The sequence below is a fragment of the Macrobrachium rosenbergii genome, chromosome 2 (assembly GCF_040412425.1).
Source record: "Macrobrachium rosenbergii isolate ZJJX-2024 chromosome 2, ASM4041242v1, whole genome shotgun sequence".
Taxonomy (NCBI): Eukaryota; Metazoa; Arthropoda; class Malacostraca; order Decapoda; family Palaemonidae; genus Macrobrachium; species Macrobrachium rosenbergii.
This window is the reverse complement of record NC_089742.1, coordinates 54,484,400-54,511,647: the sequence shown is the minus strand read 5'-3', so window position 1 is coordinate 54,511,647 and position 27,248 is coordinate 54,484,400. Positions and strand designations below refer to the sequence as shown.

At 38.4% G+C, this 27,248-nt stretch overlaps 1 protein-coding gene across 2 annotated transcripts in view; it reads right to left on the bottom strand.

Moving 5' to 3' along the window:
• The window catches only part of Gat (GABA transporter), a 219,463-nt gene that overhangs the window by 65,915 nt on the left and 126,300 nt on the right, over positions 1 to 27,248 (bottom strand). Inside the window, exon 1 of one of the 2 annotated variants that reach the window (XM_067118342.1) lies at positions 16,062 to 16,543. The exons of the other annotated variant lie outside the window; for it this stretch is intronic. The gene's annotated coding sequence lies outside the window, so the exon portion shown is untranslated. Of the gene's footprint in view, positions 1 to 16,061; positions 16,544 to 27,248 lie in introns of those variants that run through there. 2 annotated transcript variants of the gene reach the window in all.

Genomic DNA, 27,248 nt, shown 5'->3' with positions numbered 1-27,248 from the left:
AGGAGAAAGAACACTTGACGTGTCTAAGGATGAATGCGTTTGACGTCCTTGCTGCGTCTAAGTGAAGTGAAATTGATTGAGTAGATTTTGCCAAAGTAGCACCAATTCCAAACTCAGTACACAAGTCGCTATATATGTGATTATACTGCAAATGAAGTATATTTTGCAGTTGCTGATGCGTACCCATCGGTAGAAAGGACACGTGTAAATATTGTTTTTTTCCCCCTTCCCCCCACGCCACACACACACATACACACGCGCGCACACACACACACGTATATGGGAATTATCATCTGTTTTGTAATACAGGAGTTAGGCCACAGTGATTTTACTTGTTTGCTCAGTGAGTGTTAAGGATTCTCTCTCTCTCTCTCTCTCTCTCTCTCTCTCTCTCTCTCTCTCTCTCTCTCTCTCTCTCTCTCGCAGGAATAAATTCAACTACTACGATTATGAGAACAACGGAAAAATGTGATAGTTGAGTAAGTGGTGATGTCATTTCCCTTATTAAAACATTGGGTAATACAGGGTGAAGTTAGCCCAGGCCGTTGAAATGATGGTCATTGTAAACATGCACTTTCATCTTTTGATTGTCATTTGTTGTTATTTTTTTCAGCGGTTTGTTTTCTTTCTGTCTTGGCGTTTTGTGTGTATGTGCTTGGTGTTTAATATTTATTTGTGTATTTCTCTCTCTCTCTCTCTCTCTCTCTCTCTCTCTCTCTCTCTCTCTCTCTATCTCTCTCTATATATATATATATATATATATATATATATATATATATATATATATATATATATATATATATTAGTGAAAACATACAGGACTAATGAGTTGCATTTGAAATATGGTCTACGGTATATTCATGTAGATAATATATATATATATATATATATATATATATATATATATATATATATATATATATATATATATATATATATATATATATATATATTAGCCTACTCCTCACTGACATTTCATTAAGATTTTATATTCACAAATCCAGCACATACCAAAGCCTCTATGAATCGCACGGGAATTTTTCATAAAGCAAATATAGCATATTAGTGAACAATGTCTTCCTTAATTTTTAAGAATTCATTTGGCTGTCAAAAAAAAAATAAAAAAAATGTTATGGAATATCTTGGGTGACGAAAGCAACAAACTATGGCGGTTCAAGATGATGTTGATGATGATGTTTTGCAGGTGTTGGGAGCCGAGTCGTGTGAAGTGGCGGAAGGATGTTTTGATGTATTTATCCTTGGGGCATCATCAGAACCTTTTTTTTTTTTTTTTTTTTTTTTTTTTACACGTCCCTCTGTGAGGTTGAAGTGCTTTTGAACCGACTGGAGAGCGCGAGGGTTATCTGAAAGATGAAGAGTAAGTGGTAAGGGGAAGGAAATGCTGTGATGGTTGTAGGGAATAGAGAGAGAGAGAGAGAGAGAGAGAGAGAGAGAGAGAGAGAGAGAGAGAGAGAGACAACGTGCAAAGTGACCAAGAAACAGAGTTCCACGGGCAAGAGCGATCATTGGACATGGGAAAGAAGAAGCGATAATAAAGAAAAAAAATGTTGGGGGGGACCTTAAATAGGACTCAGAGTAATTGCTGATTAGAATCGTGCTCCAACACCTCACGTGAATGACGGCTAGGATATGTAACGTAAATGGGATGATAAACAACTCGACACTTAACAATAAATCCCAAAGAAAAACCCGGTCTTGTTGATGTTGGCCACGCATAATTTTTTGCACGAATTTTTTGTTTAATTCATGTTTGCAAAAGAACACTCTTGCTCTTCAGTGTACGTGTAATGAACGGATGCTGATTTTAGCCTTAAAGTTCGTGTCCAGTGCCTAAAATATTTTCCGTTGAACATTTGCATATTATGCATTTTTACTGTGTTGGTTTATTCCCAGCTTTCATACTTTTTTTTTTTTTTTTACATTTTTTGACAACACGAGTAGTCTGGGACTCTATGTACATTGCCCATCTGCTTGTAAAAATATTTTACATCTTCTTTTATGTGGCTTTATGGTTATACCATAATCACACGATAAAAAGAGGAGTAATGCTATACATTGGAATGCTGTGACAAGAGAATTTTCTCTTAAGCGTATCGTATCACTTTGTGTGCACTTGTGTCTTTTTGTCTAACGCATGTGCTCTCACTCAGCTGTGAAATTGTGTGTGCGTGTTGATTGCATGTTGAGTTTCTAAGATGGTATTTCATACATTATGAAGAAACGGCGGTCGTTTAAATAGCTCAAGTTATGATATCTTTTTATTTAGGACTGTAACTCTGTGAACACAGAGAAAACAACGTAATGAGTAAATGAATAAATTGAGTTAATTTAAGTATCTCTCCGAGGCATGTTTGGGATTCCATGTTAGTATCTGTGTCATCCGGATGACTCATTCATTAACCCCCTGGAGGAATAATAACTCCAAGATTAACCCAGTCACGTAAGGACTTGGTATGTACTTGATAGGGTACGAACGTTTATATCTGGTATGTACTTGATAGGGTACGAACGTTTATATCATCATTGTTATTATTTATATCTTTATCAAATTTATTTCTTTATTTTGTTGATACCGCTGTTTTGACAGCTCGCTGCATAATTTTTTTGTTAGTAATTTTAGTAATTTCCTCAAAACTTGGCCTCTGCTCTCGAGATAGTTAGGAGCTGGTCCTCTATTTTATTTCTTTATGTTGTTAATGCCGCTGTTTTTACAGCTCGCTGCATAATTGTTTTTGTTAGTAATTTTTAAAAAATGAGAGTAGACGTCACTCACTCTCTTTTTTTCTATGTCTGACCCTTTCGTATAATTTCCTCAAAACTTGGCCTCTGCTCTCGGGCTAGTTAGGAACTGGTCCTCATGCTAAAAGTGTCCCCCCCCTCCCCCCTCCTTCCCCTCCACACCTGTTGTACCCATGAAGAGAGTCTCCATCTGTCAGCCGGGCAGTAGATGAAATAAGAGAGCTTCGCTGGTAGGACTAACTAAGTGTCGGGTTTCACCGGATGAATTTCTCAGCGATGATGCCTCATCTCGTCTGTGAATGGAATTCCAATTGTTTTTATCGCTCTCTCTCTCTCTGAGCTTGACCATTGTAATCGAGATCCTTTAATGCTTACACACTACACATCATTCTGTTGAGTGACAGTGCTAGAAGGACATCATCGTTTGTTTTTAAATCTGACTTTATTGCTCTTATCTTTAAATACTGGGAAAGATCAAGTACAATTATTACTCTTTGTTAAGTTGGTGTGCTTTCTAAACTAGCATCGTTTTCACGGTAGGTATTTGATTAATAAGGAAGAGATTTGAAACTGATTGTCTATTTGTGGGACACTGATTGTCTATTTGTGGGACAGTCTTGAGTTTTCTAAATAGTTAATATTTGAATTTTTGCCCGTCATATTTATCTTATATAAAGCTGACTACAAAACCTATGAGCAAGCATGGGCAAAATTAATAAAAATTAACTTTACTGGTTGAGAATTGAGTTGCATATAGAATTTAGGCCAAAGCCCAAGCACTGGGACCAATGAGGTCATTCAGCGCTGAAACGGAAATTGACAGTAAAAGTTTAAAAGGTGTAACAGGAGGAAAACCTCGCAGTTGTTGCACTATAAATCAATTGTCAGGAGACGGTGGAAAGTAAGTTGGAAGAAAGAATATGAAAGGAGATACAGTAAAAGGAACGAAAGGGGTTGCGGCTGGGGGCCCGATGACGCGCAGCAAAGAACCTAAGTAATGCCTACAGTACCCCGCACGAGGTGCACTGACGGCACAACCACCATACGGGGCTTACTGGTTGAGTATGCGACTGTGAAAATTCCTCCACTGTACAGTACTGTTGGTTTTCTGTTCCATAAAGTTTTCCGACGTTTACTTTCTCAAGTTAAAAGCCACAAATTCAGAATTTTTCTGTAACTTGAAACTTTGCACAATTCGCGCTGCTGACATGCAAGACCATCATCACACTCATCATCATCATCATCATCATCACGTTCGTCATTTATTACATATTATCATAATTTGATTTCTTTGTAAGGTTTGAACGATTCTTCATTGCTCTCTTTGGGATGAAGTAAATAACATAATAAAGATGATATTATACTCTTCCATGTGGTTAGCTGAGGCTACGGAGAATACTTTTCGTATCCCAAGGGGAAGTGTTTGTGTTGCATTATTGCATTTATATTTTTTCCTTCTGGGTTTAAAAGCAGCATGGTCATGCCTCGGGAGTTTAAAAGAAGCAAGGTTATGCCTCGGGAGTTTAAAAGAAGCAAGGTTATGCCTCGGGAGTTTAAAAGAAGCAAAGTTATGCCTTGTGAGTTTAAAGAAGCAAAGTTATGCCTCGGGAGTTTAAAGAAGCAAGTTTATGCCTCGGGAGTTTAAAAGAAGCAAGGTTATGCCTTGGAAGTTTAAAAGAAGCAAGGTTATGCCTTGGGAGTTTAAAGAAGCAAGTTTATGCCTCGGGAGTTTGAAAGAAGCAAGTTTATGCCTCGGGAGTTTAAAAAAAGCAAGGTTATGCCTCGGGAGTTTAAAGAAGCAAGTTTATGCCTCGGGAGTTTAAAAGAAGCAAGGTTATGCCTCGGGAGTTTAAAGAAGCAAGTTTATGCCTCGGGAGTTTAAAAGAAGCAAGTTTATGCCTCGGGAGTTTAAAAAAAGCAAGTTTATGCCTCGGGAGTTTAAAGAAGCAAGTTTATGCCTCGGGAGTTTAAAAGAAGCAAGGTTATGCCCCTCGGGAGTTTAAAAGAAGCAATGTTATGCCTCGGAGTTTAAAAAAGCAGTTTATGCCTCTGGAGTTTAAAAGAAGCAAGATTATGCCTCGGGAGTTTAAAGAAGCATGGTTATGCCTCGGGAGTTTAAAGAAGCAATGTTGTGCCTCGGGAGTTTAAAGAAGCAAGTTTATGCCACGGGAGTTTAAAAGAAGCAAGATTATGCCTCAGGAGTTTAAAGAAGCAAGTTTATGCCTCGGGAGTTTAAAAGAAGCAAGATTATGCCTCGGGAGTTTAAAGAAGCATGGTTATGCCTCGGGAGTTTAAAGAAGTAATGTTGTGCCTCGGGAGTTTAAAGAAGCAAGTTTATGCCTCAGGAGTTTAAAAGAGGCAAGGTTATGCCTCGGGAGTTTAAAGAAGCAAGTTTAGGCTATGCCTCGGGAGTTTAAAAGAAGCAAGGTTATGCCTCGGGAGTTTAAGGAAGCAAGGTTATGCTTCGGGAGTTTAAAGAAGCAAGGTTATGCTCCGGGAGTTTTAAGAAGCAAGTTTATGCCTCGGGAGTTTAAAAGAAGCAAGGTTATGCATCGGGAGTTTAAAGAAGCAAGGTTGTGCCTCGGGAGTTTAAAGAAGCAAGTTTATGCCTCGGGAGTTTAAAAGAAGCAAGGTTATGCCTCGGGAGTTTAATGAAACAAGGTTGTGCCTCGGGAATTTAAAGAAGCAAGTTTATGCCTCAGGAGTTTAAAGAACCAAGGTTGTGCCTCGGGAGTTTAAAAGAAGCAAGTTTATGCCTCGGGAGTTTAAAAGAAGCAAGGTTATGCCTCGGGAGTTTAAAGAAGCAAGGTTATGCCTCGGGAGATGAAGTGCTTTGGCTGTAAGTGACTTTATATTGTGAAATCCTTTCATTGCTCCGCTAATCATAGAGCAATTCAAACGAATAAGTGGATGCTACAACCGTGAAAAAAACGGTAAAATGAAGTCACGTGACTTTGCAAAATGAATTGATAACAAAATCGCTGTCATAAAATGATTTTGGTTTTCTTTGACGTCACATGACTTTGCAAAATGAATTGATAACAAAATCGCTGCCATAAAATTATTTTGGTTTTCTCAGACGCTGCGTTGGACAAAACTATTCGATGATTCTGCGTATCATTCACTCTTCTTCTTCCTGTCGTAAAGTTTCCCACACGCACTTGGCGATTATTCACTTGAAACTGATTGTTCGGCATTATATCGATCAAGTAAATCGCAGCTCCGTAGGTGGGGTAGTGCTGTCAGTGCTCCTCGTGTGATGCACTGTAGGCATCACTAAAGGTTCCTCGTAGCGCACCTTCGGTTCCTTGCTTCACCTACTTTTTAGCCTTTTAGCTTGTCTGTATTTCCGCTTACTCTCTTCAATATTGCTGTTCAGCCTTTCTTGGTACCTTATTTTAGTGCAGCCGTGGGGATTTCTCCCAGATACACCTTTAGATCGCTGTACTTTATCGCCTTTATTTTCTGGATCTTTTTATCTTGCTGCCCAACCACTCCAGCTTTCTATCTCCACGCTGATTGGCCGAAGGTGCCCCTTCAGTGCTTGACATGACAGCCTCAGTTTCGTGAATCATATCAGTCGGGCAAGTGTGTGCCTTTATTACTCCCTCCAAGTATTCGGACTTCATTATTACTCCCTCCAAGTATTCGGACTTTAATATTACTCAATCCGAGTATTCGGACTTTTATATTACTCCCTCCGAGTATTCGGACCTTAATATCACTCCCTCCGAGTATTTGGACTTTAATGTTACTCTCTCCGAATATTCAAACTTTAACATTACTCCCTCTGAGTATTCGGTCTTTGATATACTCCCTCCGAGTATTCGGCCTTTAATATTACTCCCTCCAAGTATTTGGACTTTGATATTACTCCCTCCAAGTATTCGGACTTTGATATTACTCCCTCCGAGTATTCGGACTTTAATATTAATCCCTCTAAGTATTTGAACTTTAATATTACTCCCTCCAAGTATTCGGACTTTGATATTACTCCCTCCGAGTATTCGGACTTTAATATTAATCCCTCTAAGTATTTGAACTTTAATATTACTCCCTCCAAGTATTCGGACTTTAATATTACTCCCTCCAAGTATTCGGACTTTAATATTACTCCCTCCGAGTATTCGGGCTTTAACATTGCTCCCTCCAAGTATTCGGACTTAATATTACTCCCTCCAAGTACTCGGACTTTAATATTACTCCGTAAAAGTATTCGGACTTTAATATTACTCTCTCAGAGTACTCGACCGTTAATATTACTCCCCCAAGTATTCGGACATTAATATTACTCCCTCCAAGTATTCGGACTTTAATATAACTCCCTCTAAGTATTCAGAATTTGATATTACTCCCTCCAAGTATTCGGACTTAAATATTACTCCCTCCAAGTATTCGGACTTGAATATTACTCCCTCCAAGTATTCGAACTCTAATATTACTCCCTCCAAGTATTCGGGCTTTAATATTGCTCCCTCCAAGTATATTACTCCCTCCAAGTATTCGGACTTTAATATTACTCCCTCCGAGTATTCGGGCTTTAACATTGCTCCCTCCAAGTATTCGGACTTTAATATTACTCCCTCCAAGTATTCGGACTTCAATATTACTCCCTCCAAGCATTTGCGCTTTAATATTGCTCCATCTAAGTATTCGGACTTAACATTACTCCCTCCAAGTATTCGGACTTTATATAACTCCCTCCAAGTATTTGGACTTGAATATTACTCCCTCCAAGTACTCGGACTTTAATATTACTCCCTCCGAGTATTCGGGCTTTAACATTGCTCCCTCCAAGTACTCGGACTTTAATATTACTCCCTCCGAGTATTCGGGCTTTAACATTGCTCCCTCCAAGTATTCGGACTCATACCACTTCCTGTAAGTATTCGGACTCTAGTATCACTCCCTCCAAGTATTCGGACTTTAATATTACTCCTTCCGAGTATTCGGACTTTAATATTACTCCCTCCGAGTATTTGGACTTTTATATTACTCCTTCCAAGTATTTGGACTTTAATATTCCCCCCAAGTATTCGGACTTTCATGTTACTCCCTCTAAGTATTCGGACTTAAATATTAGTTCCTCTAAGTATTCGGGCTTAAATATTACGCCCTCCAAGTGTTCGGACTTTAAATATCCGTCATTTTCGTCCGTTTCTTATTTACTGGGCATCAACAATAATAAAGATGATGACGAAAATGGCGATAGTGAAGATGGCACTAACAGAGGGTTATATGGTCATCTACAAAACAGCAACAACTAAGTACTCTCTCTCTCTCTCTCCTCTCTCTCTCTCTCTCTCTCTCTCTCTCTCTCTCTCTCTCTCTCTCTCTCTCTCTCTCTCCACTGATTCAGACGTTACAAAGCTACCCCGAAATTGTTTGCCTATTACAAAAGGAAGCCGTAACGTATAGAAAATGAACGCGTATATTGTTTCCCCTTTGTAGCCTAAATAAGCAAAAGCCACGATGTTGAAATCCCATTTCTCGTGAGAGGAATGACTAGCCTGCTGGCTTTGTTTGTTGGGCTTCGAATTTCAGATTAGCCGCCGTAAGCGCCATTACTGTTTTCATCATTACCGTTATGTTGCTTTGTCGTTTTTGCCATTACTGCTTCTACCGCTACTCCCAGTGGTGGGTTAGTGCCATCAGTTCACATCATGTGGTGCACTGTAGGCATTACTTAAGGTTCTATGCAGCGTGCCTTCGGCCCCTTGCTGCAACTCCTTTCGTTCCTTGTACTGTACCTCCTTTCATATTTTCTTTCTTCCATCTTACTTTCCAGTCTCTCCTAACAATATACTCAGAGCGCAACTGCGAGGTTTTCCTCCTGTTACACCTCTCAAGCCTTTTACTGTCAATTTCCGTTTCAGCGCTGAATGACCTCATAGATTCCAGTGCTTGGCTTTTGGCCTCAATTCTATATTCAGTTCAATTCAGTTCAGTTCAATACAATACTACTGCTACTGTTGGTAATAATTAAGTGTAGTTTTCAGTTTTACCGGTTTCTTTTGATTTTCAAGTAAAAAAAATTTTTTTTTAACCTTTCCGCTAATGGCAACTTTTGGTTAGCATGGTATGACAATTTCGTTCAAAATTCGGTGTTCGAAGTAAATATCGTAAATTGTTTAGTGGCATCACCGATAGACTTGTTACTATGTATGTATACGATTTACTTGCTACTATGTATATTTAAATGTATATATTATATATATATATATATATATATATATATATATATATATATATATATATTATAATATATATATGTATATATATACACATCGAGTATATGTATGTGTATATATATGGAAAATTATATATATATATATATATATATATATATATATATATATATATATATATATATATATATATATATAAACGATAGATTTCGATTCATACATGAATTGTATTCATACACTCATTATTAACCTCATTCAGCATGTCTCTCCCATACTTAAACGTGACTGGGAAGTATGTGAGACCTATTCCATTACCTCAGATACATCACGGCACATGAGGAAAAGATGACCTAACATCCTTTAAAGAACGTGTGAGGTCCTCAAAGACGCTGATAATTTGGATTAAGGGGAAAGTGTAAATGAGTGTCTATTTTGAGCAGACTCTTCCTACTGCGACAGACCGTAAACGTGATCAAACTTAATTTTCGGGATTAAAATAAACTCGGAAGTTCGGCGTAACTCCACTCGGCAGTTATTCCAAGGAGCTCGAGTTGAAAGAGGGCGATGACTAACATTTATATTATTCAGACACTGAGTTCCCGTCGCGGGCTGACATCATCGAGTGCATGCGATCTTGCGTGCCAGCTACCAGATGCAAAAGCACTCGCGTGTACGCTCTGAAAATTATTCACCCCCTCCCCCAACCCCAAGTGCGCATGTACATGTTTATAAACACATAGGAGATTGGGGAAACATCTCTCTTGTCATCCCCAGTATTTTCCAGAATGCTATATCGTGTGTCTTATGGGTAGATTGTCTCGTCAATATCGGCACAAATTTTCTACACGTGAAAGATGATAGCAGCTTCAGATGTCATTGTTTTTGCTTGTCTTTATAAATATATATATATATATATATATATATATATATATATATATATATATATATATATATATATATATATATATATATATATATATATATATATATATATATATATAGTATACACATATATTATATATATGTATATATATCACGTTAAACTTCAGATACTTTCCTCGGGCATTTAGCTTCAAGTAATTAGACTTTCAAGAATTTTTCAATCGATTTTATATTTACGTGACTATAGTATCTTCGTAAATTTTTCATAGGGTTTTATAAAATTAAATTTTTCATAGGGTTTTATAACATTGATGAAGACAAATTCCAGTAATATTTGGCGTTAATAAAATTTTCTTATTGTATATTTCGACTTTCTACGATATAAGTTTTAAATTTTTGATAGGGTTAGTACAATGAAATGTCTCTTACGGGGCACATACCATCAGTGCACCTCACACGATGCACTGTAGGCATTACTTCAGGTTCTTTGCAGCGCCCTTCGGTCACTAGCTGCAACTCCTTTCATTCCTTTTACTGTACCTCCGTTCATATTCTCTTTATTCCATCTTACTTTCCACCCCACATGTCAATTTTTCATAGTGCAACTGTTACACCTTTAAAACCTCTATACTTTCAATTTCCGTTTCAGCGCTGAATGACCTCGTAGGTCCCAGCGCTTGAGCTCTGTCCTAAACTCTATATTCCATTCCATTCCAATATAATCAAATGAATTCTGTCGGTATTCCAGTTCAATGAGACAGATTTCGATAGATATTTATAATTATAAAAGTTGTAAGACGTGAAATGTGTAGAATTAGAAAACTTAAATATTTGGGTGATTTCGTTTAGTTACATATAGGCTATTTTTGTCTCATTATCTCCCCCCCCCCTCCATCTCTCTGTGTGTCTTTCTCTCTGCTTATTTTTGGTACTTGTCCATGCTTTGTTTCTTTTGCAGCACGAAAACTACCTTTTTTTTTAAATTTTTTTTTACTTTGAGGTTCGTTGCCACATGAGTTTAAAGTTCTCCATCATGCTACTCTTGAGTTTCATGTCATTATGTCTGGTAGGATTTTTCTTCTTAATGTTTATAGTTAGTGCCATTAATTTCGCGTCGAGTAATGCATTTCGCGGAAAGTAATGCATAGTAGAGTGTATTTGATTGTAGACTTATTGTTACAGTATGCTTAAATGCTGGGGATGGGGATTTAACGAAAAATATGTAAAGCGAAACTTTCTTGTGTATCAATAAAATTTCACTCAGTTAAAGCATATAAATAAATAAATAAATATATATATATATATATATATATATATATATATATATATATATATATATATATATATATATATATATATATATATATATATATATATATTTATGTAATATATATAATATATATATATATATATATATATATATTTATGTAATATATATAATATATATATATATATATATATATATATATATATATATATATATATATATATATATATATCTACCTCTGTTTATTGATATATAAATGTATGTACATATACACACACATATGAAATTAATTAAGAATTTAGATGCTTTCCTTTCAAGTATCCACTCATGATGGATACTTGATGACGTAATCAAAAGGCTCCTGCAAATATTGAAACGTACAAAACCAACGGTACTACAGAAAGAGAGAGAGAGAGAGAGAGAGAGAGAGAGAGAGAGAGAGAGAGAGAGAGAGAGAGAGAGAGAGGTAATAAACTTTTCTGCACAAAAATTTACTTTTAATTAGAATACAACGAAAGCTTGACCTACGTTAAATAGGATGTTTTAAGCAACAATAAAATGACAAAGCGCAATGAAGCATACAATATAAATACAGACACACACAGCCATATATACATATATACACACATATATATATGTATATATGTATATATGTCTGTGTGTGTCTGTATATATATTGTATGCTTCATTGCGCGTTGTTATTTTGCTGCTGCTTAAAATATCCTATTTAAGTTAGGTCAAGCTTTCGTTGTATTCTAATTAAAAGTAATTTTTTTGTGCAGAAAAGTTTATTATCCCCTCGTTTCTCTCTCTCTCTCTCTCTCTCTCTCTCTCTCTGCAGTACCGTTGGTTTTGTACGTTTCAGCAATTGCAGGAGCCTTTTGATTACGTCATCAGGCTTTTAGCACTTACAGAACGACAGTTCCTGAGTGCATACTTGAAAGGAAAGCATCTAAATTCTTAATTAATTTCATACAGCAGTTAAGGAGCAGTAAAAATACATTTCTGGACTTTTTGAGAGCGAATATATATTGGGCGTGTATGTGTGTATGTACTATATGTTTGTATGTATTTGGTGGAAATGTGAAATTCGTTGTTACATGTAGGTATAATTCTTGGATATTAGCTGATAAAATGGTATTGTGTTCTGAAGCTGTTTTATACAAATCTATTAGTATTATTACTATTATTATTATTATTATTATTATTATTATTATTATTATTATTATTATTATTATTATTATTATTATTATGTTATTATTGCTGGACCTGTATGAAATTTGAAAGGAATATTTTAGAATTTTCCCCTGCCTATCTGATAAAAATTATAATTATTATGACGCTTACCGATTTTCAAGGCGCAGAAGCAGCAGAAATAGGTAAAAAAAAAAAATCGTCTGAAACACGAAGACGGAAGTATATCAAAATGTAACTAAACGCGACGTTTTAACGTTATTTTTCTTGCTTATCAGCTTCGAATCGTGCGTCACCTCTAGTCTTCGAAGCATCGTTTTCAAAACGGCAGATCACATAGCTTAGAAATATTCCGACATCCCCTGTTTTTGGAGCCCCATAGGGGGTTAGTGCCGTCATCGCACAGCATGCAGTGTGCTGTAGTTACTTAAGATACTTTGCAGCGTGCCTTCGGCCCCTAGCTGCAACCCCTTTCGTTCTTTTTACTGTACCTACTTTCATATTATCTTTCTTCCGTCTTACTTTCCAGCCTCTCCTAACTGTTGATTCATAGTGCGACTGCGAGGTTTTCCTCCTGTTACACCTTCCAAACTTTTACTATCAATTTCCGTTTCAGCGCTGAATGATCTCATTTGTCCTAACAGAAAACTGTTGTGCCGGCTTTGTCTGTCCGTCCGCACTTTTTTCTGTCCGCACTTGTTCTGTCCGCACTTTTTCTGTCCGCCCTCAGATCTTACAAACTACTGAGGCTAGAGGGATGCAAATTGGTGTGTTGGTCATCCACCCTCCAATCATCAAACGTACCAAATTGCAGCCCTCTAGCCTTAGTAGTTTTTATTTTTTTTAAGGTTAAAGTGAATCATAATCGATATAGGATAGGATAGGTCACCACCAGGCCGTGGTTAAAGCTTCATGGGCCGCGGCTCATACAGCATTATACCGAGACCACCGAAAAATAGATCTATTTTTGGTAGCCTTGATTATACGATGTTCAGAAAACTCGACTGCGCCGAAGAAACTTCGGCGCATTTTGTACCTGATTTAAAAGTTTTTAAAGAGGACTAAATTTTAAATTTGCATATGCACTGGCTCCTGGCGACAACATGGCCATACTCGTATCATTTTTTATTACTGAAATACAGGGTGACTGTGTTGCTGCAAAAACAGAAGAGGGTTGTCTTGCCAAGTTATTTTTAGGTGCTCAGGTAGTTTAGGGTTAATGTGTAAATGTCTTTCTCAGCTGAGGCTGTTGTGTTTGTCGTTGGTCTTTTTCTTATTTACTTATTTTTTTTTTTACTGTTTGCTGTACGCACTTGCAGAGAGAGTTATCGGAGCAGAAACTGGTCCTTGTTACTCAGAATATAGTAACAGCTGAAGCAAGTTATTTTTGTTACGGAAAGTAACTTGATTTTTAATAAGTTACGAATGCGAACTTATGATGTATTGTAAGTGCAACAAACAGAGCTCTAATGTTTTGTTTCAATATATATTAATGAAATAACTTGACGTGTTTAAAGGAGTACTTATGTATAACGTGGAATCTATGTATTTTAGAGAAATTTTTATTATTTCGAAAATTGTATGGAACGCCATTGTTTTTTTATGTCTTCAAAGTTTCATAAAACCATAATACAAGAGATTTTTGGAAAACTGTGGAATATATTATTTTACTAGTGCACCAAAAGAAATTTAACGTTTTAATTAGGTCTCGGTATACTGTTAATCATTTTAGCTCGTGTCCTGAAAATAATTTATTTCGCGGTTGTTGATCTGATAAAGTATTATACGTACCTGGTTTTTATTCAACTGTGGTGGGTAGTAGCCATGGTCGGGAGAGATATGTTGCTAGCAACTTCATCGTAAGAACCTTAGTGAGAGCCGGAAGTTTGACACCACATGGAGCTAACCCTTTAAGGGGGGTGGGGGGAAATGCTTATAGCCAATATTTCTACAAACGCGCGCACTCACACACACACACACACAAACACACACACACACACACACACACACACACACACACACACAGTTATTAACTTGGAAATCATTCCATAATGGGCAACTGTGTTATCGACGCTTGGGGTTCGTCAACGCAATTTACGTCAAGAAGAGAGCAGAAGAATTTTCATTTTTCGTTTGTCCGAAAAGACAGGCGTTGCCGTTAGTTAAATGCTATGAAGGGCTCCCGTAGAGTTAAGCAAGACTCAAATTTTCCCCATTACCATCATTAGGTTCGAAATTACCATTGTTAGGTTGGAAATGACATGGCTTTATGGCTTTACATTCTATGCCTCCTAAAATCTTACTGGGGTCGGGTTATCTAGGCGTCCAGTAGCGATTTCATGTTTCTTGTTATGAAAAGCGAATTACCCGCCTTGCAAGGGCATTCATTTTCATATACATATTGGTGGTCTGCTTTATTGAATTAGCGGTGTTGTAGAGCGCGCAGCTCACAACCCTTAATCCTGCTGTCATGCGATCTCCTTGTCGTATATTCGGCCTTTTGCACCCTGTCATTATGTGATGAAATAGAATGACACCTTCTTCTTCTTCTTTTTCTTCTCGTTCTTCAACCTTTTTTTTTCAGCGTTTATTACATAAAGCGTTTCCATTTTTTTCTCGCCTTTGGTTCCCGTGAGATAAATTTAAGTTTTACCTCATTTAAATTTAGGGTTAATAGAACGGAAGCACTTGCGCAAGGATGGGAGTGAAGATATTTAAGTTTTCTTGTTCTGCTGACACCTTTAATCTCAAAAGAGACGATTAGACGAATAAAAGGATGATGAACATTATTCTTTAATAGTTCATGCTTAATGCAGGATCAGTATGACTCAGTTTGTCGGAATTGCGTAAAGATGATAGTGAATGAAAGAAGACAGAGGTCATTGACCTTTTTGGACGCATTAGGAATTGTACAGAGACAGATATCAAATGTCCTGTGGGCTGTGCGTGAAACTTCTTCGTCAGATATTTTCCCTCGTGTGATACATCTGTCTTGACAGACATGCAGAAGTATTTACCGTGTCGCATTTCTGCGCATGCGCGCCCACAAACGAGTTTAGTAGGTTGTTGAATAAAAATTACTTTTAGAGTAGAGAGAGAAAAAAAAGGGGGGGGCGGGTATTTTGAAGGTAACTGATTCTTATTATTAAATTGGACAAACAGGCAAAGTATGTTATTGGAATTTATTTGTTGTACGTTTTTTTTTCTTTATTATGAAATTTTGTGAAATTTTCAGATTTTGAAACACAAAACTTTGATACACAAAAACATTTAACGGTAGAAAAACTACCTAGTTTCCATATATGATATTACCTAGGTGAAGTAAGGTTTAAACAATATAGAATAATTATTTTCCAACGAATAACATGAATTGTAAAGTGCCGCAGATATTAAATTTGCTCTTTGCCTCCATTATGTAGATCAATATTAGCATTATCTTCGAGGATTTTGCCAATGACTCTCATCGTGCTTAAATCTATAAAACATTTTTTTTTTCGCGTGGTCCATGAATTTTTGACAAAGTTAGTTTCACGACTAAATCTCAAAAAATACGAAAAGGGACATGAAAATAAAACGGCTGCGTCACAGTTTGTTGTCGTTTACCATGCGGTTGTAGCTAACCCGTTTTCTATGATAATACAATTTTTCGACGAACCTGAAGATTCCGCTGTGTATACAGAAAATGAAATGTTACTGTAAGAACAAGTTGAAACTTTCAGATGACTAGAAATACTCGATTTTCGAACAGCAGCGGCAGCATTCATACTCACATGATGAGTTGAAATGAAATTTCCTCTTCCGTCGGGATGTCGTTGTTGATGGACTTCAACTGGCGCTGGTGGTGTTTGATTGATCAAAAACGGCGAGTTCTCCAAGGGGGGCGGTTTTGAATGAACGAGAGAGTCCGTTTGTCTTCTGTTTTCCGTTAATTTCCCGAAACCACCACTGATTAACTGACGCACATCGATCGCACCCCCTTAAAAACCAGAACGCTATTCAGGAGCACAACGAACTTAGAATGTCAGCTTAGGGTCAACTGTTAACTGGTCGAGTTCTAAGCGACTGAGAGGGCATGGTAGAGAAGGGGCACTCGGGGGACACAAGTTGGTGCTTTGTTAGTCCATCACGAAAAAACTGTCTCTCCCCCTCGATTACGAATGCTGTTTGGGCTTGACTTACCCACTAGAGGAGCCAACTCATACTAGGCACAGTGAGAACACAGAGCCTAGAGCTACTCTGGCATCCCCTGAATACCGCAGCTTCCTGGCCAATCAGAGCACGAGTTGTCACTATCCAGCCAATCAGGCCGTGGCATCACTCAGCGGGCGCGGTCAGTTTCTGTGTTCTTTGACAGATGTACCCAAGCTATCAGGCAATACTATATTTTGCTCAGTGGTGTTTTTTAACGTCGTAAGGGCCGACCGGAAAGACGTTCGCTTGCTTGTTCCTGCTAGAGCGTTCCAGTCGCACTGGATCTCTCTCTCTCTCTCTCTCTCTCTCTCTCTCTCTCTCTCTCTCTCTCTCCTTCGACTCCGAGGAGGATGACGGACAGAACATAGGGAGACAAAGGTAGGGGAAGATAAGGGGAGGGGGTAGGAGGGAGGGGGGGAACGGATGGACGGACGCGGAGGGGCGGGTTTAGGCGGTAAGTGACTCTTCCCGTATAATCTCAGACCTTCTATGACCAGCACCATCCATTCCCAACTTCCCGACAATGACACTATACCTCCACCACCACCACCGTCCCCGCATTCCTCTGACACTATTCCTTTTGGCAGTGCCACATCGAACGTCGGAACAATCCTCTCTCTCTCTCTCTCTCTCTCTCTCTCTCTCTCTCTCTCTCTCTCTCTCTCTCTCACAACACCGGAAGGCACAAATATAAATTCTCTCTCTCTCTCTCTCTCTCTCTCAACACCGGAAGGCACAAATATAAATTCTCTCTCTCTCTCTCTCTCTCTCTCTCTCTCTCTCTCTCTCTCTCAACACCGGAAGGAACAAATATAAATCTCCTCTCTCTCTCTCTCTCTCTCTCTCTCTCTGACAACACCGGAAGGAACAAATATAAATTCTCTCTTTCTCTCTCTATCTCTCTCTTCACTATGACACCAAAAGGAACTAGTATAATACTTTCTTCTTTCCCTCTCAGTAAAACACCAGAAAAATCAATTTAATTTTACCACTTTTTCTTCCTTTTTCTTCCCTTTTCTCTTTCTCTGCATGATGGCATCGAGAAGGAAAAGGCTAATTTTTGTAATCTCTCTCTCATTCTATATGGGGTCCGGAAGTATCAAGCGTAATATTCTCTCTCTCTCTCTCTCTCTCTCTCTCTCTCTCTCTCTCTCTCTCTCTCTCTCTCTCTCTCTCCCCGTGATAACACCAGAAGAAAAATTAAAATTGATGAATCTTTTGCTCTTTCTTTTCTCTCTCCGATGAGGATATAGAAAGGAATAAATTTAATTCTCTCTCTCTCTCTCTCTCTCTCTCTCTCTCTCTCTCTCTCTCTCTCTCTCTCTCTCAACACCGGAAGGAACAAATATAAATTCTCTCTCTCTCTCTGACAACACCGGAAGATACAAATATAAATTCTCTCTCTCTCTCTCTCTCTCTCTCTCTCTCTCTCTCTCTCTCTCTCTCTCTCTCTCTCAACACCAGAAGGAACAAATATAAATTCTCTCTCTCTCTCTCTCTCTCTCTCTCTCTCTCTCTCTCTCTCTCTCTCTCTCTCTCTCTCTCTCAACACCAGAAGGAACAAATATAAATTCTCTCTCTCTCTCTCTCTCTCTCTCTCTCTCTCTCTCTCTCTCTCTCTCTCTCTCTCTCTCTCTCTCTCTCTCTCGTCCTTTCTTTTCGCTATCCGATTAGGATATAGAAAGGAATAAATTCTAAATCTCTCTCTCTCTCTCTCTCTCTCTCTCTCTCTCTCTCTCTCTCTCTCTCTCTCTCTCTCTTGTGACAGTTTGTCGGCCGAAGGGGCTGTTTTATTCGTCCGCTGATTGCTCATACGCTGTCGCTTCCAGGCCAGATCCGTGATAGGTTTACGCCCGTTTCATATGCCGCTGAGAGACGAGACGATTCTATAGGTTCATAAGTACCTGCCGCTGAAGGGTTGACTGACGAGCTTTCTTATATATTGTGACACATTGTATAGATTATCTCTCTCTCTCTCTCTCTCTCTCTCTCTCTCTCTCTCTCTCTCTCTCTCTCTCTCTCTCATACACACCCACATACATACATACATATATATACACATATTTAAGTAAGTATATACACACTCATATATATGTGTGTATATCTATACACGTTTTTCACAATACATATTCATTATCTTAGAGTGGATTGCACCAGGTATTACCCTTGAGGTTTTTAGCAGTTTTGATCTGGTGACGTTGCTGACCCCATGCCCTGCCTCATAGAAACGTAAGGGTTTATGTTTATATATATGTATATATATACATGTATATGTATTTGTATATATTATATATATATATATACATATATATATATATATATATATATATATATATATATATATATATATATATATATCTCACAGTGCCCTCGAAATAGAAAATACAGTCAACTTCCACAATAATAATGTAACTGCTGCTTCTTAATATACATCTGAGGGTTATCAACAATGCGTCAAACACCGTTGCACACATTGCGCCAACCTCCTCCATCATGCGTAAAGTCTCTTCCAACGTCTTCCACTTCATCAGTCCACTGTTTTTTGTATATTCCTCTTTTTCTTCCTTCTAAAACTACCCTAATTTTGGAGTCTTTTCGCCTTCCCAGTCTTCCATTACTTTCATATCATAACGTCTGCATTAACACTTTCTCTCCAGTACAAAGTATGCCCACTTTCCTTACACATTCAATATTTCCCACGCCACATTTGCTACGCAGAGAATAGCGACCGCATACATCTTTTTCTTTTATTTGCACTTAACCTTTGCACTTCCCGTTTGGCATAGAATTGGATCAACGCGTCTGTCATACATGCTCACCTTGACTTCCTTAGACTCTTCAATTCTCTCTTTAGTATTTTGGGCTTGCCAATAATACCCTCAGTAATACCTTACTTGATTTAACTATTTTGTGCCTCGCCTCGTCTGCCGTCCTACAGTGTCGCGTTATGTTATATTTACTCCATGACCATATACACATCAACTGCTTCCCCTTTTCCTTTACACAGATTCATTTACTCCCGAATGTTTCTTGGTTTCTTTCCACTCTCAAAGCTTCACTCTTATACTTACTGTCAGTTGTCTATTCTTTCATCCTCTTTCACACGTTTCTGTCGTGCGTTCTCACCAGTCCCGATTTGTACTGTATCAGCTGCAAACATAACCATTCCAAACATAACCACTCCGCACTGCTTTCATGGCGCATTTTCTTAATCTACAATTCTGCACCTTGATTTTTCACATCAGTCCATCTACAAAGACTTCAAATAACCATTGAGACTAAGCACATCTTCGTCTCACATCAACTTTTACACCAGTTTTACATCACATTTACATATTCCAACATATACTTTGCTTCCATCATGGAAGCTTTTATTCGCACTCCCCGTAGGGGGTTAGTGTCGTAAGTGCACCTCATGCGGTGCACTCTAGGCATTACTTAAGGTTCTTTGAAACGCGCCTTCGGCCCCTAGCTGCAACCCCTTTCGTTCCTTTTACTGTACCTCCGTTCATGTTCTCTTCCATTTTCCTCTCCACCCTTTCCTAACAATTGATTCATAGTGCAACCGCGAGGTTTACCTCCTGTTACACCTTTCGCACCTTTTTACTGTCAGTTTCCTTTCCAGCGCTGAATGACCTCATGGGTTCCAGTGCTTGGCCTTTGGCCTAAATTCTATATTCAGTTCAATTCAATTTTATTTGCACGCAACAACTCATCTTCTATAATATCCACACTGCCTCTATTGATTCTGTTATAAGCATCTAGGTCCGCATTGTTACCCACAGATTTTTCCATTTACTGTCAGACATCTCGCGTAACTCTTTCATAACAAATACGTAGTCCATACACACTGCTCCTTTTCTAATCCCACACTGTCTTTCTCCAGTTAATTCTTCTATTGTCTTAACTATCTCAACAAAAATCCTTTCGCACTACGTTTTCTGGTATAATAAGTACCATTGTCCACCTTTAATTCTCCAGCCTTCTCAGTATTCTTTATACAAAGGAACAGTTATTCCTCTTAATCATTATTTCGGAACGTTTTCCTCCTCCCGACATACCTCGTGACCCCTGGTCACCAGTTCATTGAAGCTTTCCAACTGTACCACTGCATCTCACTTCTGATCCCGTAGACTCCCGGTTTCTTTCCATTTTCCAACCCCTTGATTGGCCTTCTTACGTCCTCAGCACTCACTTTCGTCCTTAAAACTTTCATCAACCAGCTCTTGCCTTTCTTTTATCCTTTACATTAAAGTAAGACTACATACTTACATGCGCACGGATGCGTTAGTTTTTCTAATCTTTTATTTTGTTTGTTGGTCCGCGCTTCCCGATTTTTTTACATTTCCGGATAATCATTATTTTCGCTTTACGAGTCAAACGCACTCTAGTCGCTTTTAGTAAAGACATCCCCCTCTTTCTGTAATTGGAATTGGAATATAAAATTGAGGCCACAGACCAAGCGCTGGGGCCTACAAGGTCATCCCAACACTTTCTGTAATGATCGGCTGTTAGTCTTACGAGGAGTTTCTTTCAATAGGTAGGGTCTTAGTTGTCAGGTCATAGAGGCGTGACGCACTAATCAGAGGTGATTGTTTAGATTACGTTATTTACTTTTTCTTATAAACAGCAGCAGAAAGTTGACAAAAACTTGAAAGTACCCATTTCAGTGGTAGTTTTATTAGGAGGCGTATTAACTAAAGTAACGTTGGCCTCGTCACCTAAGAAAAGCAAGCCTTCACATAAGAAACACTAAAATTGAAACATTTGGGTAATGAGAATAAATGACTTTAATCTCCTGACTTGTAGCTTTTAACTGCGTTTTAATCCATTATATGTTTGTAAGTTACATTACTGTTGAACAGCTCGCCAAAATATTACACGACCACTTGCAGTATATTAATCGCGAGAAAACTAGGCGGAATGACACTATACGTGCGCAAATGTTGAGTCAAATTTAAAACTTCGGTAGCTTCCATTTCCGTATGAGTTAATCCAATAATTTTCTCGTTACAAAATCATAAATTAATGAACCACTGGAAATTTGGCTTAACAACGTATCCCGTTCAAAATATGTCTACACGAGTGCCTTAAATAAATTCCTAGGAAGCACTCAAGTACAACAGCTGTGATACTGACATATTTTCACCCTGCGTGTAAAAAATGTCGAAAGGCAACAACCAATAAGAGAAATTCTTTGCTTACAACCTGTTGCGTTCGATGGCCGTATTGATTCTCTAGTACAGTGGACCATCGAACCATCTGGGCAAAATGCCCACGAAGAAAGTAAAGAGAGAGAGAGAGAGAGAGAGAGAGAAACTAGTCATGTTCTTCTTCGTAAACAGTGGTGCAGGGATTACCCTCAAGCTTACTTAAGGTATTTGTCTCTGGCCGCAGTTTGCTTTGCTGGCAGTTGGTTGAGGTCAGTTGTTGCCTAAGCTGTGTCCAAGAAATCACCTGTTTTGCCAGGTGTTCTGGGTAATGTGGTCATTGGCAAAGCCAGTGGGTCTAACGAACACGGTCCCGTACGGGGGTAGCGCCGCCAGTGCTGCACTATAGGCATTACTTAAGGTTCTTTGCAGCGTCCCTTCGGCCCCTAGCGGCAACACCTTTCGTTCCTTTTACTGTACCTGTTTTCATATTCACTCCTCCATTTTACTTTCCACCCTCTTCTAACAACTGTTTTCCTAGTGCAACTGCGAGGTTTTCCTCCTGTTGCACCTTTCAACCCTTTCGACCCCAGAGGTCCCAGCGCTTGGCCTTGGGCCAAAATTCTATATTCCATTACAACGAACACGTGTAATGTTTGTCGCAATTATTTTGTTCCTTGATTAAGTGTATAGAATACAGAGGAAACGTACAATACCGAACACATTATTTATTTATAGATTGTCCGCTTTTATCTGTGATTGTAGTGCCTCATGGACCCGGTGTCTTATGGCTGCTCTTTTCCTATTCTGATAGTCATTTCATTATGGCGCGGTTTAATTAAAATCAGTTTTGCATTCCTTCGTATAATTAAACTTTGTTACTCATTCTTTTAGGATTTGGAAGGTGTCAGCATTTGAGAGGATAGACCTCTACTAAGAAGAACAAAATAGAGGTATAGATTCTTCCCTTTAAATACATTGATGGGTATTACGAACAGAATAGAGGCTGCGAGGTGACGTTTCAGTGGGAACTAAGAAGAGATTATTCTCTCTCTCTCTCTCTCTCTCTCTCTCTCTCTCTCTCAGACACACACACACACACACACACTCGCGCTTACACGGTCACATGCACATTTATGTATGTAGTATGTGTCTTATATGTAATTGTATATAGACACAATTGCTCACCTTTCGTAATTCGCTGTTAGTTTAATTATTTTTAACATTTTAACAGTCTAACCCTAAACAATGTCATTAGTTAAGATTTCATAGCGGCAACATATGAAATTTTAATCCCTTCGATAGGTAACCTGGTAAAAACCCAAAGTATAACGAATAAAAAAAAAAGAGAAAAAAAACGCAATGGTGCCAGCGACCTATGTTGTTGTTGCTTCCAGGTTTTTTGTCCTTTTTTCAATAAATCAATCAATCCACAAGAATGCGAGAAAGCGTTGGACAAGAGGCATCTTCGGTGCAGCAGACATGTTTTCGTTGTCTTTAGGTGCGAGGGGAGTAATCTGGTGACTAATGCTTGTAGGATTGTTTGCGTTTTTCGCTGGTTTAGTTTTCGCACTTAATGCCAGAGAATGTTGCATTCTTTTGTACAGTACTTCTGCGTGGCCGATATTCAACAAAAACATGGGAAAAGACGAGAGAAACTGGGCCTATCTGAAGATGTTTTCGTCCCGATGCATTTACTATCGTTCGCTTATTCTTTATGGTTCGTTCAGTATGTTGCTATTGAGTGTTTTCACAATGATCATCTGGAGGGTCCAGTCTCTCTTGTAGTTTCATATTGTACTATAGTCTTTAAATGCCTTTATACACTTAGAGATTAACATCATTTACGTTCTCTAATGAATTTTTTATAATGATATTTTAGAGATTAACATTATTTACGTTCTCTAAAGAATTTTTTTATGATATTTTAGAGACTAACATCATTTACATTCTCTGAAGAATTTTTTATAATGACATTTTTCGTACGCAGTTTCCAGATAGGGTCCAGACAAGTAGATAATTTTGGGGTATGTCCAGTCACAAATGACTTGATATTGTTTCACGACCTGTGTTCACAAAATCCGGTCTGTTTACTAGGAAAACAAATAAAATATGCGCCGAAGTTTTTTCGGCGCAATCGAGTTTTCTGTACAGCCGCTACAGTGCATAATCAAGGCCACCGAAAACAGATCTATCTTTCTATGGTCTCGGTATAATGCTGTATGAGCCGCGGCCCATGAAACTTCAACCACGGCCTGGTTGTGGCCTATCCTATATGGCTGCCGATAGCACGGTTATGGCAAACTTTAATCTTAAATAAGATAAAAACTACTGAGGCTAGAGGGCTGCAATTTGGCATGTTTGATGATTGGAGGGTGGATGATCAACATAAACAATTTGCAGCCCTCTAGCCTCAGTGGTTTTTAAGATCTGAGGTCGGACAGAAAAAGTGCGGACAGAATAAAGTGCGGACGGACAAACAAAGCCGGCGCAATAGTTTTCTTTTACACAAAAATAACCCGCCTTTTTGCTTTTTGGAATAATTGTGAAGCTTAATAGTGGTAAACTTTTTCACTTTGTACTTGAATGGTGAATTCACTACCGGAAAACTATTATCATAATATACTCTTAATGTAACTAGTATAGATTGTCGTGCACCATTCTGTAAATCTTGTCACTGTTTAAAAAATATTCTCTCGTAGAATTGGAAGGGCTACAGCAGTACCTGAGTCACTCTTCCCATGAGAACACGATAAGCAAATGAACGATTATGTTTAATAATGAGAGAGTTTTCGTTTCCACACGACCGCTTTTTGAGACTTGAATGTTGCTGTAAGCCAATGTAAATATTTAATCCTCACAGTGTAAACTATTTATGAACTTGGGTTTACTTGAATTAATAAACAATTATCTTCGCTTTCGATTTCCTTACTTATAAATTTTACCTAAAATGGCTTACTTTTAATGACCATTTTATGCAAATGCAGTCAACTCTTTTACATATTACAGGACACGGGTCCTTTAAAATACTTCTCCCCCCCCCCGTATTTCTGCATTTTTTTCCTATCATGCTCTTTTGTCCGTCATGTGTAGTAATAAAGATCCCGGCCTGTATGGAAAAGCTACTCGTTGCTTACGTTTACTCGTATAACTTGACTCTCCTTGAGATTCGCTCTAAATTTAATTTTGCAAAGTTAATCCTCATCAACGTCTAGATTATTATTCATTCGCGACAAGTAGTCTGTGAGGTATCATTAACAAATATTTCCATTCCACTCTCTCGTATTTTCCTAACTTCCCTTTTCCCTCCTTTCTTGAATATTTATAATTCTTACCTAAAATAATACTCTCCCGAAAATAATACTAATTCTTTTGGCTGCATGCTTTTACAAACGCTCATTTAACCATGAAAACTAAAGTTCAGTACAACCCACACTTCCTCACTATGCTTCATTTCTCATCAGTTGTATTTCTAGCATTCCACGCGCATGCTTTTCCATGATTCAGTTACTTTACGAAGTCTTTCGTTTACTTTAAGACTTCACGCGTGGCCTGCAAAACACACACACACACACACCCACACACACACACACTTAATGGGAGGAGAATACGTATAGAATCGCACTGTTCTCATCCTGCAGTGCTGTCTTTTCTTCTTTGCAGTCACAGTTTTTTTAGTCAGAATGTTTCACTGTGTGTCTGTAGCTGTTATACTCTGAATGGTTATGCCCCCTTTTTTTCCCAGACAACTTTTTCCTCGTACAAAGTGCCAGATCGCTCTCTCTCCAAGGAATTTTTCTGGAAGCACTTAAACATTACACAAGCCAGCCACCCATTCTTCTATTCAGACCCGTAATACTTTTTGAAGGATTTGGTATTTTCACTTTTCCCCTGTAGTTCGCCCATGTTATTTACGCAATTATGAATATCCTTCACTTAATATTTAATATAATTTTTTCACTTCGATATTATCTAAAGAAAGTAACAGCTTTATCGTTACGTGTAAGAAAGTAACAGCTTTATCGTTACGTGTACCCTTTTTTATGCACAATAAGAAGGTTGCAAATATCACGACCCGGCCAATAATTCTTGCCCGCACACAGCAGCAGGAGGCTCATTGTCAAGCCGTGGTTACATTTTCCTTTTGAGCTCAAGCGCAGGCTCGAACCGGTTTGCCGAGCACTGATCTGCATTGAACGTGCTAAATCACCGACCACTCATTTTGTTCTTGTTTGTGTTGGCAGAGTTTATTTGTTTACTTAATTCTAGATCATTATCCATTTTTGGACCTCAGCTTTCATTTCAGTCGTAGCAAATTAGGAATCGGCAGGATCTTCCAAATTTCCGTCCTCAACACTGCACGTTTTGTTCAGCTAAGATAGATATGCATTGTCAACAATTTGCAACAAATGCTAAATCTCGTATTGCCATGCAAGTTGATGATCATAAATGTTCTCATCTAGGAAAACAATGTCAGGAATAGATTCCAAATGCGAAGATCATCAGGTTCTATTCAAGGGTGCGGGTATTATTGTTAGCGTCAGTGAGCAGCCTGTAAAGTTAAAATTCAAGGTTAATGTCAGTTAGTAAGTCTGTCAAGTTAAAATTCAAGGTTAATGTTAGTAAGAGGTCTGTTATGTTGAAGTTGAATAACATTGCCGAAGAGGACCACGTGCAGTCCTCTCTCTCTCTCTCTCTCTCTCTCTCTCTCTCTCTCTCTCTCTCTCTCTCTTAGTGTTTGTGCATGCAAATGTTTCGGTCTTTCTAGGAAATGATTAGATTCTGAATCTGTTACATATTTCTGTTTGTGTCAGAGTGTAATGAAGTGCATGACTGAATCGAATGTGTTACGCACATGCAAATAATAATGTTGATAAAATTAGTAAACAGTCAGTGGAATCGCACCGAAAAATTGAATTGGCAACATGCGAAAATAATCCTAGGTTAAACGTCGTGCATATTCTGCTTCCCAAATGTTGTTACATATATCTGTAATTTTGGATCAGTGCCAATGATTATATGACCTGACTGGCGACAGCCAATATATCCCCAGCAATCAATAACATCTGCATGCAATTCGAAAGTCATACAGCGTATTTCAACAAATTTACTTCATTCGTGTTGGCACTTCAATAACCTTTTGCTCAGGTGTAATCACTTACGATTTTTAGGTGGGTAGGTAGACAGGGAGACAAGGAAAGAGAGAATCTTTCTTGGAGAGAGAGAGAGAGAGAGAGAAGAGAGAGAGAGAGAGAGAGAGGAGAGGAGAGAGAGAGAGAGAGAGAGAGAGAGAGAGACTGACTTAATCGTCAGAAGACCCCTTCCTGCGCCCGGATGTCGAGAGCCTCCCCCAGTACCGTGGCGGCGCTGTACTCGATGGATATCCATTGTGTTTCGTGTTTCTCGACATCTCTCTCATTATCCGATCGTTAGAGGGTCAAGGTCGTCTTCTTACATATATGTCTCTCCCACAGACACACGAGGAGGAGAAATGCATCTCCGGGCGACTCGTACGAGAGGCTGGACAATCTTGCACCGAAACGTCGTCTAATTTGTTCGTTTCATAATTCTGTATGGTCTATTTTTGAAACTTCGGTATTCTGCGTTTATGGAATC